Raw genomic sequence first — 14,730 nt, forward strand, 5'->3', positions numbered from 1 at the left:
CACAGGGGGAGATTGTTCATCTTTCTCCAATGGAGCAGCTGGTAGATTTAAATCACTTGCCTTTTGGGGTGTAACTATAGTTTCATGTATATGTATCTGCATATCAGTCTTCACTATAGTGATGGATTTGGTCATTATAAAATTTTGGTATAAATGTTATTTTCACTAAAATGACCAAGTTAATCAGTTAATGAAAGAACCTGAGAATTTGTTTAAAATTGTAACTATTTAAATTAAGATGTTAAAAATTCAAAGAAAAAAATCATATAAGAATATTCCTTTCTTCCATTGCCTGATATCTCTTCATCTAAACCCTCTCTTTTATGTTTAATAAAAACAAGCTTCTAGCTGGATTTTTCACAACTAATATTTCCTGATTGAGTAGTTACTATGTGCCAGACACTAACAAAAGTGCTGGGCAGAAGGAAAATAAATAAAAAAGAGAAAAATAATTGCTGCTTGAATACTTCCATTCCAATGAGACTTCAGATTAATTTCATTTGATCAAATGTCAGTTGATTAAACCCTTATAGAGAGTAACCGTATGAAGTTATATGTTCACACCTATCCCAGTGAACCCCATTTCTGAATTAAATTTGTCCCAAATGAATCTGAATTAAGATTATTCTTCCCATTACAGGCAAAGAGGAAGAAGTGAATTTTTTTAAAAAATAATTTTTTAGGAGAAACAAAGGAATAGAGTTTGATCAAGAAGTATATAATTTTTCCCCAGAAAAATATTAAACAAACAACCAATCTAAGTTTATCTCAAGAAATCATCATTGTGACTTACTCATCATGATTTACTTGGTACATGTTTATAAAGGTGCAAGTTTTCCTAGGAATGAAATAGCCATTCAGAGAAGTATCCACTGTAGTACTGGAAAGGAAAATATATATCATTATAATACATCCTGAAAATTGAGTAAACCTATCTTTTAACTACCTTCTACATTTCACAAATTATTATTTTTTTACTACAATAATGACACAAATCTGTGTAATTCTGAATCCTTTCATTAATTGAAACATCTTTCATTTATTACGCGATGAGTAATTTGTTACTGCATTTATTAAGCATACAGCACATTCATTATATGTAAGTCATTTCTATGAGTTAAAATCCTAATACAGAATTTTCTCAATATTTTATGGCAGACGGACATAAGTAAACCATCAAACTACACCAAGAGGGAAAAAATGACATTATGAAGCACAGATTTTATTAACATGTAAGAATATCAAACATACCCTCTTTTGAGAATTGGTGGAATAACAATGAATTTGGAACTATAAAATCTGAAATGCTAAAAAACAAAATCTGAAAGGCTAGAAGAGTTTATGAACAACATTCAGGATACATCTCTGACTGACCTGTGATTTTTTTCCTCCTCACTTTGAAATTATATTGTTGACTGTATGAGAAGATCTTTAAATTACTGCAAGGACCAACATTTTATGTCTCAAATTCCATTCCTAGCTTTCTATCTGTAAAGTTTTCTATTTTATAATATTATAATTATATGATAGAATTTGATTATGCTGCCATTTTCAGTAGCATTCCTCACCTCACTAGAATGCCCTTGCATTTACTTCTCCCCAGAGGAGAAGCAGTGATCCTTCAAAAAATTTGTATTTGATAGAAGGTACTGGGACATTTGACTTAGCCATTCCTGAATCTCCTCACACCAGTCAACCTGCAGAGTCAGTGCATCTCATCTACAACCAGCCATGGTATGAAAATAGAGGAGCAAGTCCATTCATTGTCAAGCAAGTCCATCATGACATTGTCAAATTCTACCAGAGATTGAGCAGAGAAAACATGTCTAATTCAAGTGAGACCTAAATAATACTTCAATGATGGCAATAACCACAACAAAAGAAAACCCCAAAAATCCCACATAACTAGGCTTTTAAGCAACATCATGGTAAATAGAAAAAAAATATTGAAATTGTTAATGATTCCATTTCACGTGACTCAACAGACATGGAAGTTGCAGTTAAGAAATCAAATAATCTGTTGGACAAATATGCAGTCAAGTAAAGTGCTAAAAAGCAAGAATGCACTTTAAAAGCTAAGAGGCACCTGACCCAAATCTTAGTAATTTGAATGACTTCATATGCACCTGCAATTTGGACTATACACAAGGAAGACTGAATATGAATTAATGTGTCTGAGTGGTGCTATTGGTGAAGACTATCCCGTGCACTGCCTGAAATTTAAATAAGTCTGTCTTAGGTGAAGTGTGTCTATAGTGATCCTTAGACAGGAGGATAGTCAGACGTTGCCTTGCACACTGTGGGCGTGCTCTCAAAAGGAGCTAGTCCTTGGAAAAGGACATCATGCTTGAAAAAGCAGAAGATCAATGAAAAAGAAAGTTTTTCAATGAAATGTATTGGCATGGTGCCTGCAACAATGGACTTAAACACAGATGAGGTTATGAGGTATAAATGGGCCGGGGTTTTTAATCTGTGTAAATAGGATTGATACATGTCAGAAACGATCTAACAGCACCTGACACACAGTATAATATTGGGTACAGTCTTAAGCCCAATTCTCCAAACCAATTCCTCCAATTGAGACAACTAATATTTCATTACAACTAGTATTTCATTTAAGTCCACATTTCACCTGCTACTGGTTTTTGTTTGTTTGACTTTTAAAAAATAACTAATATTTGTTAAGAGTTTGGGTGGCCTGGTGGTAAGGAGCTGCTCTGCCTACCCAAAGTCACATGGTTTGAATCCACCAGTTTCTCCCCGATAGGAAGATGGGTGATCTCTTCCACACAATTTATTACCTCTGAAAACCCACTGAAGGGTCAACTATGAGTAATAGAGAGGTTAATAATGCTCTTATGTAATGTTCAGTGTTACCTTATAAATCAGAGGGAAAGAAGTTTCTTTAAAAAGTAGGACATTTTATTAAACAAAACATGCTTCAACCAGAAAGAATAACGGATGCAGCTGCTAGAAGAGGCTACTGTGAATTGCTACGAGTGATTCATATGGAAAGACAGCCAGTATGACTTATTTGTTGTATATAACAAAACATAATCCTGCTTGATCCTGTTCCATTCTAAGAGGATGTTAAGTGTGTCTGTATGACATTTAATAGCCAAATGTGTGACATTTATTTATCACCAAAAATTTGATAACTGTGTATTTATTATAGCTGAATTATTAACTACTTGAAATTCCTAGATTCTTCTCTCCTTTACTGTTAGAATAATTGAGTTGAACCTACTGACAGCTACTCCACTCACAGCAGATGAAAACCCTCCTGGGTCCTTTCAATTATTGTATCATATGCCTTTGTGATGACTGACTCAGAGCAACCCTATGAACAACAGAGCAGAACTTTTCATCATCCTGTGGGAGCCTCATGATCTCCGCTATGCTCAAGCCCACAGTCACTGTGTCAATTCATCTTGTTAGAGGACTTCCTCTTTTTTGTTAACCTTCTGATGGCTTAGTGGCAAAGAATTACACTACCAACTCAAAAGCAAGCAGTTCAAATCCACCAACTGCTCTGTGTAAGGATAGTCATTCATCTCCCATGTGATTTACTACCATTGAAAACATGCTGGAGGGTCAGTTAAGGGTGGGCTCTGACTCAGTGGTATAAATAACAACTACTTTTTCCGGGATGATATATCTTTTCCCAAGGACTCGTCCCTTCTGAAAACATGACCAAAGTATGTGAGACAAAGTTTCATTATCCTTGCCTCTAAGGAAGGAGCATCGTAGTTGCACTTTCTCTGAGACAGACATGTTTACTCTTTGTGTGTGTGTGTGTGTTGTATGTGCTGCAAATCTTAATCTTCATTCAATTCCTTCATATGCAACTGAAGGTTGGACAAGAATAAGGAGGAGTGAAGAAAAAAAATGATGCCCCTGAATTGTGGTATTGATCATGAATATTGAGTATACTTTGAAATATCAAAAGAGCAATCAAGTCTTTTTTTTTAAAGCTATGTATTATAAAGTACAGATAAACTTATATAAGGAAATTTTATTTCTACCAGCACTCAGGCAGTAGAAACAAATTGGGGTATAAAAATGTGCTCAATATGTAGAATGCTGACAAAGTAGCAAAAGAAAATCTACTGAGAATTGTTTTGGTCAAGTCCACAGCAAATCAGAAACGCCATTCTAAAAGCCTGGGTAATGACCAAGAACAATCAAGTCTTTTGGGGAGAAATAAAAACAAGCTGTTCTTTAAAGACAAAAGTGGTGAAACTTCACCTCACATACTTTGAGGATGTTTTCAAGAGGCTCCACTCCTTAGAAAAAATGGTGTCAGAAAGACTCTCAGGAAGAGGGGTTGACACAATAATTGTAACAGATTTGATATGTGGAAGATAATAGGACAGGGCAAGGTCTCAATCTGTTGAGTATGGGATGATTATGAACCATAGTAAAAAAAAGGCCACAGACATCATAACAACATGGTGTTAAAGAGACAGGATTAAGGACAGTTATATTAATGATAGTGGATAGAATCTTACATGGAATTGTTTCTTGAGTCAATCCCTTCTAAGATATAAGAGGTACTTAAAAAGCCAGGATACCTCAGAGAAGCTTAACTATAATCAAGCAAGAAGAGACAAACATGGAGTATGTCTTTTGGAGCTAGAATCCCTACATTGAAAATCTCTTATTCCCAGGAAAGTTAATGCCAATATACGTATAGTACTCCAAGGAAGAGTGATAGACTCACAAATGTTGACAGAGAAAGATTACTTGTTCTAAACCTGGCACTCTGAATTTGGATTGCCAGCCTGTGTCAGGAACAGTATGACTGGCTCGGAACAGGAAAGTTTCAGTGCCATTGTTCATAGGGTTGCTATGAGTCATAGTCATCTTGATGGCACACAATAACAACAATCTTGACTGATGATTCCTTGATTGTGATTCCTCAAGTGTTTCTTGCTTTAAGCAAGTAATGTTGTGACATCTGCATAGTGCAGGCTGCTGCTGACTCTTCCTCTATTTCTGATGCCACATTCTTCTTCACAAAGTTAAACTTCTGAAGTGATTTTTTCCAGCTCACATATTGAATAGGTATGGAGAAGCAAGAGAACTTAAGGTGCTTGCTGTAGATAAAGAACTACATCCTTCAATATCAATCTCAAAATCAAGAAAATAAAAATACTTGCCACTGAGTCAATAAGAAACATTATGACAGATAAAGCACAAAAATTGTCTTGGCAGAAAAGAAGGGGAGGAATGATGTATACTGCATTGAAACAGATGAAGGAGAGATCTGTTTAAAAGGGACATATGAATGGGTATTCTTGTCATTAGAGAAGTCCAGAGTGAAGGCTGTATACTGGGATGAACTTGGGGGGAGGTATTGCATAACAACGAAAGAGTTTTTCTTCTTCTTTTCAAGGAGAGGAGTGATGGGGGGGCAGGGAAAAAAGTGCAACAATGAATGACTGGAAATCTTTGTAAACTTTCATTAAAATTAATAAACTAAAAAAAAAAGTCTTGGATCCACAATTAAAACCCTTGGTACCAGTCAGGAAATCAGATTAGCGTTGGGAAAGTCTTCACTTAGGAATCTTTCCAAAGTTCTTTAAAGCAATGATGTCAATTTTGGTCTTCAACCTTGGTCTTCAAATTGTTTTATGTGCCTGGTTCAGATCACACAATCTTTCCAATTACCTGCCACGCATCTGAGAGCTGAGCAATGAACAAAAATGACAATGACAGAAGAAGAACCAATGCCTTTGGGTTGTGATATTAGAAAAGAATACTGAATAGCCTAGGGATTGCAAAAGCAACAAGAAGATACGTTTTAGAGACAACACAGCCAAGTGCTCTTTAGAAGCAAAAACTGCAAAGCCTTATCTCACAGAGTATGGTCATGCTGTTTGAAGGAACACACACCATGCTTGGAAAGGTGGAAGATCAATAAAAGGAGAAGTAGCCCCTCAACCAAATGGACTGACACAATAACAGCAGCATTGGGCTAAAAGTATGACAGAGGTGGTGAGGACAATGTGGGACAGAACAGAGTTCACGTCTGTTGTTATTAGGGTCACTCTGAATCATCCTCAACTAATCAATACATACAAACAACAATAATAATCTGTAATATGCAGATGGAATAAATTTGCTGCAAATGAAGACTTACAGCACTTACTGATGAATATTTAAAAAAAACACACACTATAACTATCATTATTAATTATGCATCACCAAGAAAGAAGCAAACATTCCCACAACAGGACTATTATCGACATCATGATAATTAGAGAAAGACTGATGTTAAAGATCTCATTTTACTGGAATCCGCAATCAACCCTATAGAAACAATAGTGAAGAATTTAAATGGCATATTGCATTAAGAAAATATGTTGACAAGCAAAAAATGCCAGTGAGGTGGAGAAACTGGAACCCTTATTCTCTATTGGTGGAAGTGTAAAATGGTGCAACTATTGTGGAGGGCAGTGTGACGCTTTCTCAAAAAGTTGCAAATAGAGATACCATTTGACCCAGCAATTCCACTACTGGGAAAACTCCCCAGAGACCATAACTTCCACCCAAGCAGATATATGCACACTCATGTTTATCACGCTCTTTTCATAATAGCAAAGAGTTGGAAACAATCCAAGTGTCCATCACAAATGAATGGATAGAGAAGCTGTGGTATATTCACACAATGGAATAATATGCTGCATTGAAAAACAAGGAACTCATGCAATATTATTCAAAATGGATGACCCTGGAGGACATTATACTGAAATATCTCAGTCACACAGGGACAAATACCGCATAGTGTCACTGTTGTAAAACAGGACTGACATCGGGGTTGATAGGAGACTGTGAAAGATGGGAGGAATAATGTATACTGCATTGAAAGAAATGAGGGAGAAAACTGTTTAAAAGGGATATGTGATTAGGTATTATTGTCATGACAGGAGTCTAGAGCGAAAGCTGCATAGTGGAGTGGACCTGGAGGGAGGGATTGTAAAACAATGAAAAAATTTTTCTTTTACTTTTTAAAGAGAAGCGTGTACTGGGGAGAGAGGGGTGGGCAGAGAGAAAAGTGAAACAGCGAATGAATGGAAATCCAAAGTCTCTGTAAATTTTCATTAAAATTAATAATAATAAGCAAATTTTTAAAAAGAAAATCTGCTGAGAAGATTTCTTTAAGATTTATAAAAGCAAAGATGTCATGTGAGGACAAAAGTGCGACTGACCAAACCCATGATATAGTTTTTAAGAGGTTGCGTTTTTATAATGTTTTTTCTTATTGTGTACCATTGAATCAGATCCAACTGGCATAGGAGGAGATCGCCCCTCCTTCTCCTGTGGAGCATCTGGTGGATTCAAACCACAGACCCTTAGGATTGCAGCACAGTTTCTTGCCACTAGGCCACCAGAAATCCCAACCCATGATAATTTTAATTGTCTCTTATGTATGTGAAAACGAGGCAATAAGCAAGGAAGAGACGAGAATTAATGTCTTTGAATTTTGGTATTGGCAAAGAATATAAAATATACTGTGGATTTCCAGAAGAATTAATAAATTCAGCTTGGAAGAAGTATAGCTTTAAAAGTAAATATATGACACTTTATCTTATTTATTTGGAACATGTTATCAAGAGGGACCATTCCTTGGGAAAGGATATCTCACACTTGGTTTTATCAAGGACTGAAAAAGAGCAAAGCCTGCAATATAATGGTTTAACACAGTTTCAGTTTGATTGACACAAAGCATCAATGATTATTAGCATGTTGCAGTAAGAAGGACTGTTTTCATTCTTTTGTACCTAGAATCACTTTAAGTCACTTCTCCAAAAACTTTTCATTAGTAAGAGAGAGATAAAATAAGGAACAACTGATCTAAGTCATGGTATTTTTCCAGTTACTATGAATACGATTTCTGAAAGTTAGATAAAGAATAAGGATGACAGAATAAGAACTAATGTATTTGAATTATGAAAAATACTGAATACCCAATGAATGGCGAAATAATAAACAAGTCTTTTTTTAGAAGAAGTGCAACCAGAGTGCTCCACAGAGGCAAGGAAGGTGAAACTTTGTCCCATATACTTTGAGTTTGTGGTTAGGAGGGGCAAGTCCTTGAAAAAACAAAAGCAAACAAACAAACAAAAAAAACCATTATCCTGAGAAGGGCAAAGGATGAGAGCAAGAAAGGAAGATCACCAGGAAGACAGGTTGATGCAGTGACTGCACTAATGGATTAAGTATGTGGGAGATTAAGAGGGTGGCACAGAATAAGGCAGGTTTCAGATTTGCTGTTCATAAGGTTGTCGAGTCATAGTCAACTTGATGGCATATAATAACAAAAAATAAGATTAAAAGTAACATTAAAATAATAATTAATATAGAGACTAAGGCATTTATAATGATCCAGAGAATCCCAAGATGTCCTTCCTTCCTTCCCAATCATAAGTCGTTTTTTGAAAAGGAGAGTCATTGGCTTACCAGTGAGGAATAGTGAAAGGAAGGAAAGAGACATGTCTGAATATTTCATTTATGAAAGCCTCTGTATAGGGTAAAAGTTTTCTGTCTTCAAATCTGGGTGATTTTAGACCAATGTTACCATCTGAAAGAAAAGTATTTAGAATTTAATAATAAAAACCGTTAATAAAAATTTTAAGGAAAATGTGCATGGTTTGGAACTCAAAATACATCACCAATTTCTTCTTGAATTTTGGTTTGAATTTCTGGGTAATGTATCAGATGAAGAAAGCTCCAGTAAAGACATGTTGAAACAGTTTCAAATCCTGAAAAGCAAATGAGAGAATGAGTCATTGGAAAAAGTCCTAGCATACTTAATAACCTCCATTTATTCCTTTTTCAAATACTAAGAATAGAAGCAAACTGCTATCTTTCTTCAATGGAGCACCTGGTGGGTCGGTTTGAACCATCAATCTTTTAGTTATCAGCCAAATGTCTTATCACATTGCAACTAGAGGTCCTGACACTCTACCCTAAGGGAAAATGAAATCATCTTTATGTGAGCTTGAAAGGTTAAATATGGAACTATAATTGTTAATATTATAGCAACTGGTATATTCGAACTACGTGCCTTTGGGATTGCAGCACAGCTTTACCAGTGCTTCTTAATTAAGTAGCAAACACGTAGTCATTTAATACAAGTTACAGAAATACATGCTAGCATAATATATGATAACATAAATAAAGCCCAATTTTATAAAAAATGCATTTGTTCAAAGAAAGTAACACTTTGAAACATTGAGAACAAATGCCAAAGGATTAGTGGAGGTAACTGGAAATGGCTGTAGGGATAAAAATGGATAACTAAAGGCTTCAGGCCTTTTGTTCATAGGGTCGCTATGAGTGTGCTCCACTCAACGGCAATCAAGAACCACCACCACCAATTAGTTAATGCAAGTAAATCAAGGATCATGATTGTATGGGCAAACAATTTAATATACCATGAGGTGAGTAATGCTATTAACTCAAGTTTCTACATTTGAAATAATATTAACATTTTACAAATTACAGAAGGAGGGAGAATTGAAAATTGTCTACAATACGAGCTCACCTACATAAAATGGTGACCACAGGAAAAGTGACATACCACAGATAATGAATTTTTTTTTAAAAAAATGATTGCTTTTTGCCTATTAAATTGGTAAGAATTATCACATACCAGCTCCAAATAGGTCGTTCACAGTGCTAATGATTTCATCATCATTTAAGGTGGCTGTTTTGGAAACAGCATGTTTGTTGTGGCACGTAGTAATTAGAGCATCAGTAATGTCTCGGATATGGTCCTGAGGAGACAAACCTCAGTGTGATTACTTTTATCTATTGATACTATCCCATCTCTTATGAATACTATGAAATAAGAGCCTTTACCTCATGTAATTTGAAATGAACTGCTTATGAATACAAGTACACCAAACATTATTAATATTGCTATTTAACAAAGTAATGCTGCATCTGAAAAGAGTGTAGTAGAAAACCAAGCTACAAGATTTTCTTTTGCCCATAACTTTTTTGAATCAATAGAAGTGAGCTTATTAGTCTCTGAGCACATTCAGAAGATGCCAGTGATAGAGGCGAACATTTACAGAGAAATTACATGCCGTTTAATATAATGAAGAGTTTCTGAATCTATTATATATATTTTACTGTGTTATGATGGAAAGAGTTAGGGTACAGATAGATTAGTAAATGGGGAGAAAAGTTTGAACTTTTACAAAGTTTTATCTATTGCACCTGATTTAAAGTGAGTACCTTGGTACAAGTGTTCTCCCTCTCTCTCTCTCCACCCCTTCTCCCTCTCCCTCTCCCTCTCTCCCTCCCTCCCCCTCCCCCGCCCTACTATCTCTTCTTTCCTGTCTCTTCTTTCATTGTATGGGGCTTCTCCCATCTTTTCATGTGTTCTACTACTCACTTTGAATACCTACCTTTTTCAGATACATCTCTTTCTTATTATCTTCACCTCAACTGGTTCTCATATAAGGTATATATTTTCCTGAGGACCATTAGGTTTAGCAAAACAAACATTTGCATGATCTTATAGGAAAAATCTATTTCTGCCATCTAAATAATATTACTACTTGTCTTACGATATTAAAATTCATTAGTATAGAATGAAAGAACTCTGATAGGCTATGTGGTTATAATGGAAGTTTTAGGAAGGAGCACCATGATTGATGTTGAAGACACTGAAACTGTCAACTGTTTCAGTTTCAGTTTGCTTGGCTTTACAATCAACACTATTGCTATCAGCAGCCAGGAAATCAAAAAACAAATTGCATTGGAAAGTCTGCTGTCAGGGACCTCTCCAGAGTACTGAAGAACAATGATGTCATTCTGGAAACTAAAGGTCAGGCCATGGCCTTTGCAATTATGTGCTATGCATCAGAAAGTTTGACAATGATGCCTTTGGGCTGTGGTGTTGGAGAAGAATATTGATTATACTACAGACTGGTAGGAGAATGAACAGGTTCGTCTTGGATAGGGTGAGTCCAAGCTGTTCCTTGGAGGCGAAAATTCTGGAGCTTTGTCTGACATACTTTGGGCATGTTGCAAGGAGGAACCAGTCCTTAGTGAAGAACATTATGCTTGAGGGGGTAGAAGGACAGCATAAGAGAAGAAGACCCTGGATGAGATGGATTGACTCAGTGACTGGGTTAATGGGAGTAGGTGTGCCAAAGACAATAGATTGGCTCAGGATAGAGCAGAGTTCAGAGCTGGTATGAATTGCAAGTGACTAGATTGTACATAAAAACAGCTATGTGTGTGCGTATGTGTGTGTGCATATGTGTGTGTGTGTGTGTGTGTGTATGCATACACACAGACATATGTATTTATACATATACACACACACCACACACATAAATGCACATATGTTGTTGTTGTGTACCATAGAATCAGAACCCACTTATAGCTGACCCTATGGCAGGTTTTCAGAGGCAGTTAATTGCACAAGAGGAGATTGTCCATTTTTCTCCCATGGAGCAGCTGGTGGCTTCGAACCACGTGCCTTCATAATTGCAGCACTGCTTCTTGCCACTATCTAAGCCTCTATGTATGTGTGTGTGTTTGTGTATGTTTGTGTATGTGTGTATGAATATATAAGTATGTATTTGGAAGCAAGACTGGCATCCACTTCCTAAATAATATGCCTCCAGAAACTCCATGAACTTTGATGAATGTCAATAGTTATAGAAAGGCTTCAGGTCTTTTGTTCATAGGGTCACTATGAGTTGTGCTTGACTCGAAGGCAATCAACAACATATATGTAAGTATATATATAATGAATGTATGTGTGTACATATACATATGTACATGTGTATATGTATATATATTTGTTGTTGTGTACCACAAATTCAGAATTGACCCTCAAGTGGGTTTTCAGAGGCATTTAATCACATGGGAGGCAATTTCCCATCCTTCTCAGATATAGATATAGATATAGATATAGATATAGATATAGATATAGATATATGGATATATATATATATCTCCCAGGGATTGCCAAAAGAACAAACAAATCTACCTTGGAGTAAGTACAATCAGGGTTTTCCTTAGGGGTCAGGTGGGTGAGTGTTTTGAAAAAGACATCATGTTTATAAAGGTAGAGTGCCAGTGAAAGAGAAGAATACCATCAATGAGATGAACTAAGCACAAGACCAGACTTCAGCATGAGTTGATGAAGATGGCACAGGATATGTCAAGGTTCTGAGCTGATGTTTGTCTATAAGATCACTATGTGTCATATTTGATTCAACAGCAACTAACAAGAGTGTGTGTGTGCGTGTGTGTGTTAAAGTCTAAGACTTCATAATTTCACATATACTCATTGGTGGAAAATGAGGGTGGGGAAAAGCAAGTTAAATGGCTCATTTCTTCAGGTAACACACTTACACTTGTATCATAATTCACCCAGACTCATAATTCATTCATGCCTCCTCAGAATTGTATTACTTTGCTCTAACTTCTCTGCATGGCACTCAAGTTTATTAATAGCACAAATAAATTTCAGAGTAGCAAATGACAGTAAAACAAGACAAAGCAGAACACAACCTTGTGGTTATTCAATGTTTTTCATCATTATAAAATCCTTGTTCAGTATTGATTTAAACCCTTACCTTGTCGTATGTAATAAGATGATCTTGTACATGTCGTGCTATAAACTGATTTAAGGCACGATAAAATTCCCGGGGAGCATTGATAACCCGTAGTGGAAGGTAACGGAAACACGGTATGAAGTCAGCAGGGTTGGCTGCACTGGAGGCCTTCAACAGCTCATCATTTGTTTTAACTATCTTGAGAAACTCCTCATCATTGTGTTCATACCTCTTGCCAAAGCAAAGGGCACAGACAACGTTGGCTACCGCACAAGTGATCACACTCCTGGGTTCAAAGCTGCCATTCTTGGAAGTCAATTCCGTAAAGGCTTTGACCAGCTCTGAGACTTCTTCAGTGACATGCTCTTCAAGCAGGCAAGAACAAGTAGAAGACTTAGCTTCTGCTCTGGAAAATGTTCTTAAAGCATTAGAGGCAATTTTCTTATGAAGCTTCCAACTTTCTCCAACATTGACTGAAAATGAAAGACTCTTGCCTTCAGCCAGAACAGAAAAGGTGTGCATGTTAGGTCTGCCTGCAAAATGCTCTCCATCCTTGAGCAGGACTTGCTTCACCATTTCCATTCCATTTACCACTACCACAGGCACCATTCCAAGCTTGATAAGGAAGACATCCCCGTATTTCTTTCTCATCTCCATAAATGTCAGGTAAGGATGTTCTCCAAGCTGGAGGAGATTTCCTATGATGGGGAGGGACCACGGGCCAGGAGGAGATACCTTCTTAACACCCTTGTTCCTTAGTGTTTGTACAAAAACGAAAATCACAACCAAAGCTACAAGAGAAGTTGTTACCTCTCCAGGAGTGACTGCCAAGTCAAATATCATCTTCAGGAATAAAGCACCTAAAACTGAGAAATAAACATTTTAATTTTTACATTTAACCATAGATAAAATATCCTTTCTTTCTTCAAACCCTTAGACATAAAGTGTAGACTCTTTGGAGTGTATTGAAAGTCATTCCGATCTCTCTAAGAGGGAAAATAGGATTCTTGGAAAATGCTACCTTTATATCAACTTTATTCTTTTATGTTTCTAACCATCATGTCTAAATTTGTTGTGTGTTGTTGTTATGTGCTGCTGAGTCAGCTCATAGCAACCCTATGAACAACAGATCAAAGTGTTGCCCTACGTTGTGCCATCTTAACGATCTCTGCCACACGAGAGTCTGTTGCTGTAGTTACTGTGTCCATCTATCTTCCTGAGGGTCTTCCTTTCATTTTATTACCCTTCATCTTTTCCAGAATGACATTTTTTTCCCAAGCACTAGTGTTTTGTGATGTGAGATGAAGTTTCACCCTCCTTGCCTCTAAGGGGCACACTAGTTGAACTTTTCCTGCTACTTAAGTCACTGAAATTTCAGGTAGAACTCAATATAGTGCTTTGGAAAGGGGTTGACACATTGCTTGCATACTTATTATCTAGAAACCTTCATCTTATCACTTATCACTTGTCACTTATCACTTGAAATATTCTACTTTTCACATTTCACCATCCTATTTTCACAAAATAGTCCCACATTCTTCCAATAAATATTTACTGAAACTTCTCCCAGGATCAAACACACCCAACACATCACACACTATTCAAAAAACATAGTCATGCAGGGGTTAAATAGTTGGCTACTGATCAAAAAGTTGACCAGTCAAATCTACCAAAGTCCTCAGTAGAAAGGTTTGGTCGTTTTTATGAAGATAACAGTTTTGGAAGCCGAATGTGGCAGCTCTGCTCTACTTTACAGGGTCTCTTTGAGTCAGAATCATCTTGACAGAAGTGAGTTTAATGAGGAAACTATATAAACAAAAATAATACTACAATGTGGAATGTTCTATAATTCAATATACAGGGCCCCATCATTATATGAGGTCCAAAAAAGATGAAGATAAAAACATGGTGCATTACAAATGTTGAAAAGCATTCACATCAATGGTCTTACCCCACTTTCCTTGGACTTCTAGCCTATTTATAAGACTGTCTAAAGCTATTGTTCTGTTCAATGATCTATCTACCTACTAAACACAGAGAATTGATTCAAGGATGGCGCTCACACCCCCATTTATTCAAAATATGGAACTGAAACTGTCAAAGTTCAATTTTTTTTGTTTTAGTCTTTTGCTTGCAA

The 14,730-nt window shown here is 36.4% G+C and overlaps 1 pseudogene; it reads right to left on the reverse strand.

Moving 5' to 3' along the window:
- Positions 1-13,436, reverse strand: part of LOC102851315 — a 14,050-nt pseudogene extending 614 nt beyond the window's left edge.
- Between the last annotated feature and the right edge of the window lie 1,294 nt (positions 13,437-14,730).

The sequence above is a fragment of the Elephantulus edwardii genome, unplaced genomic scaffold, assembly GCF_000299155.1.
Source record: "Elephantulus edwardii isolate Elephantulus edwardi_28Jun2011 unplaced genomic scaffold, EleEdw1.0 scaffold00141, whole genome shotgun sequence".
Taxonomy (NCBI): Eukaryota; Metazoa; Chordata; class Mammalia; order Macroscelidea; family Macroscelididae; genus Elephantulus; species Elephantulus edwardii.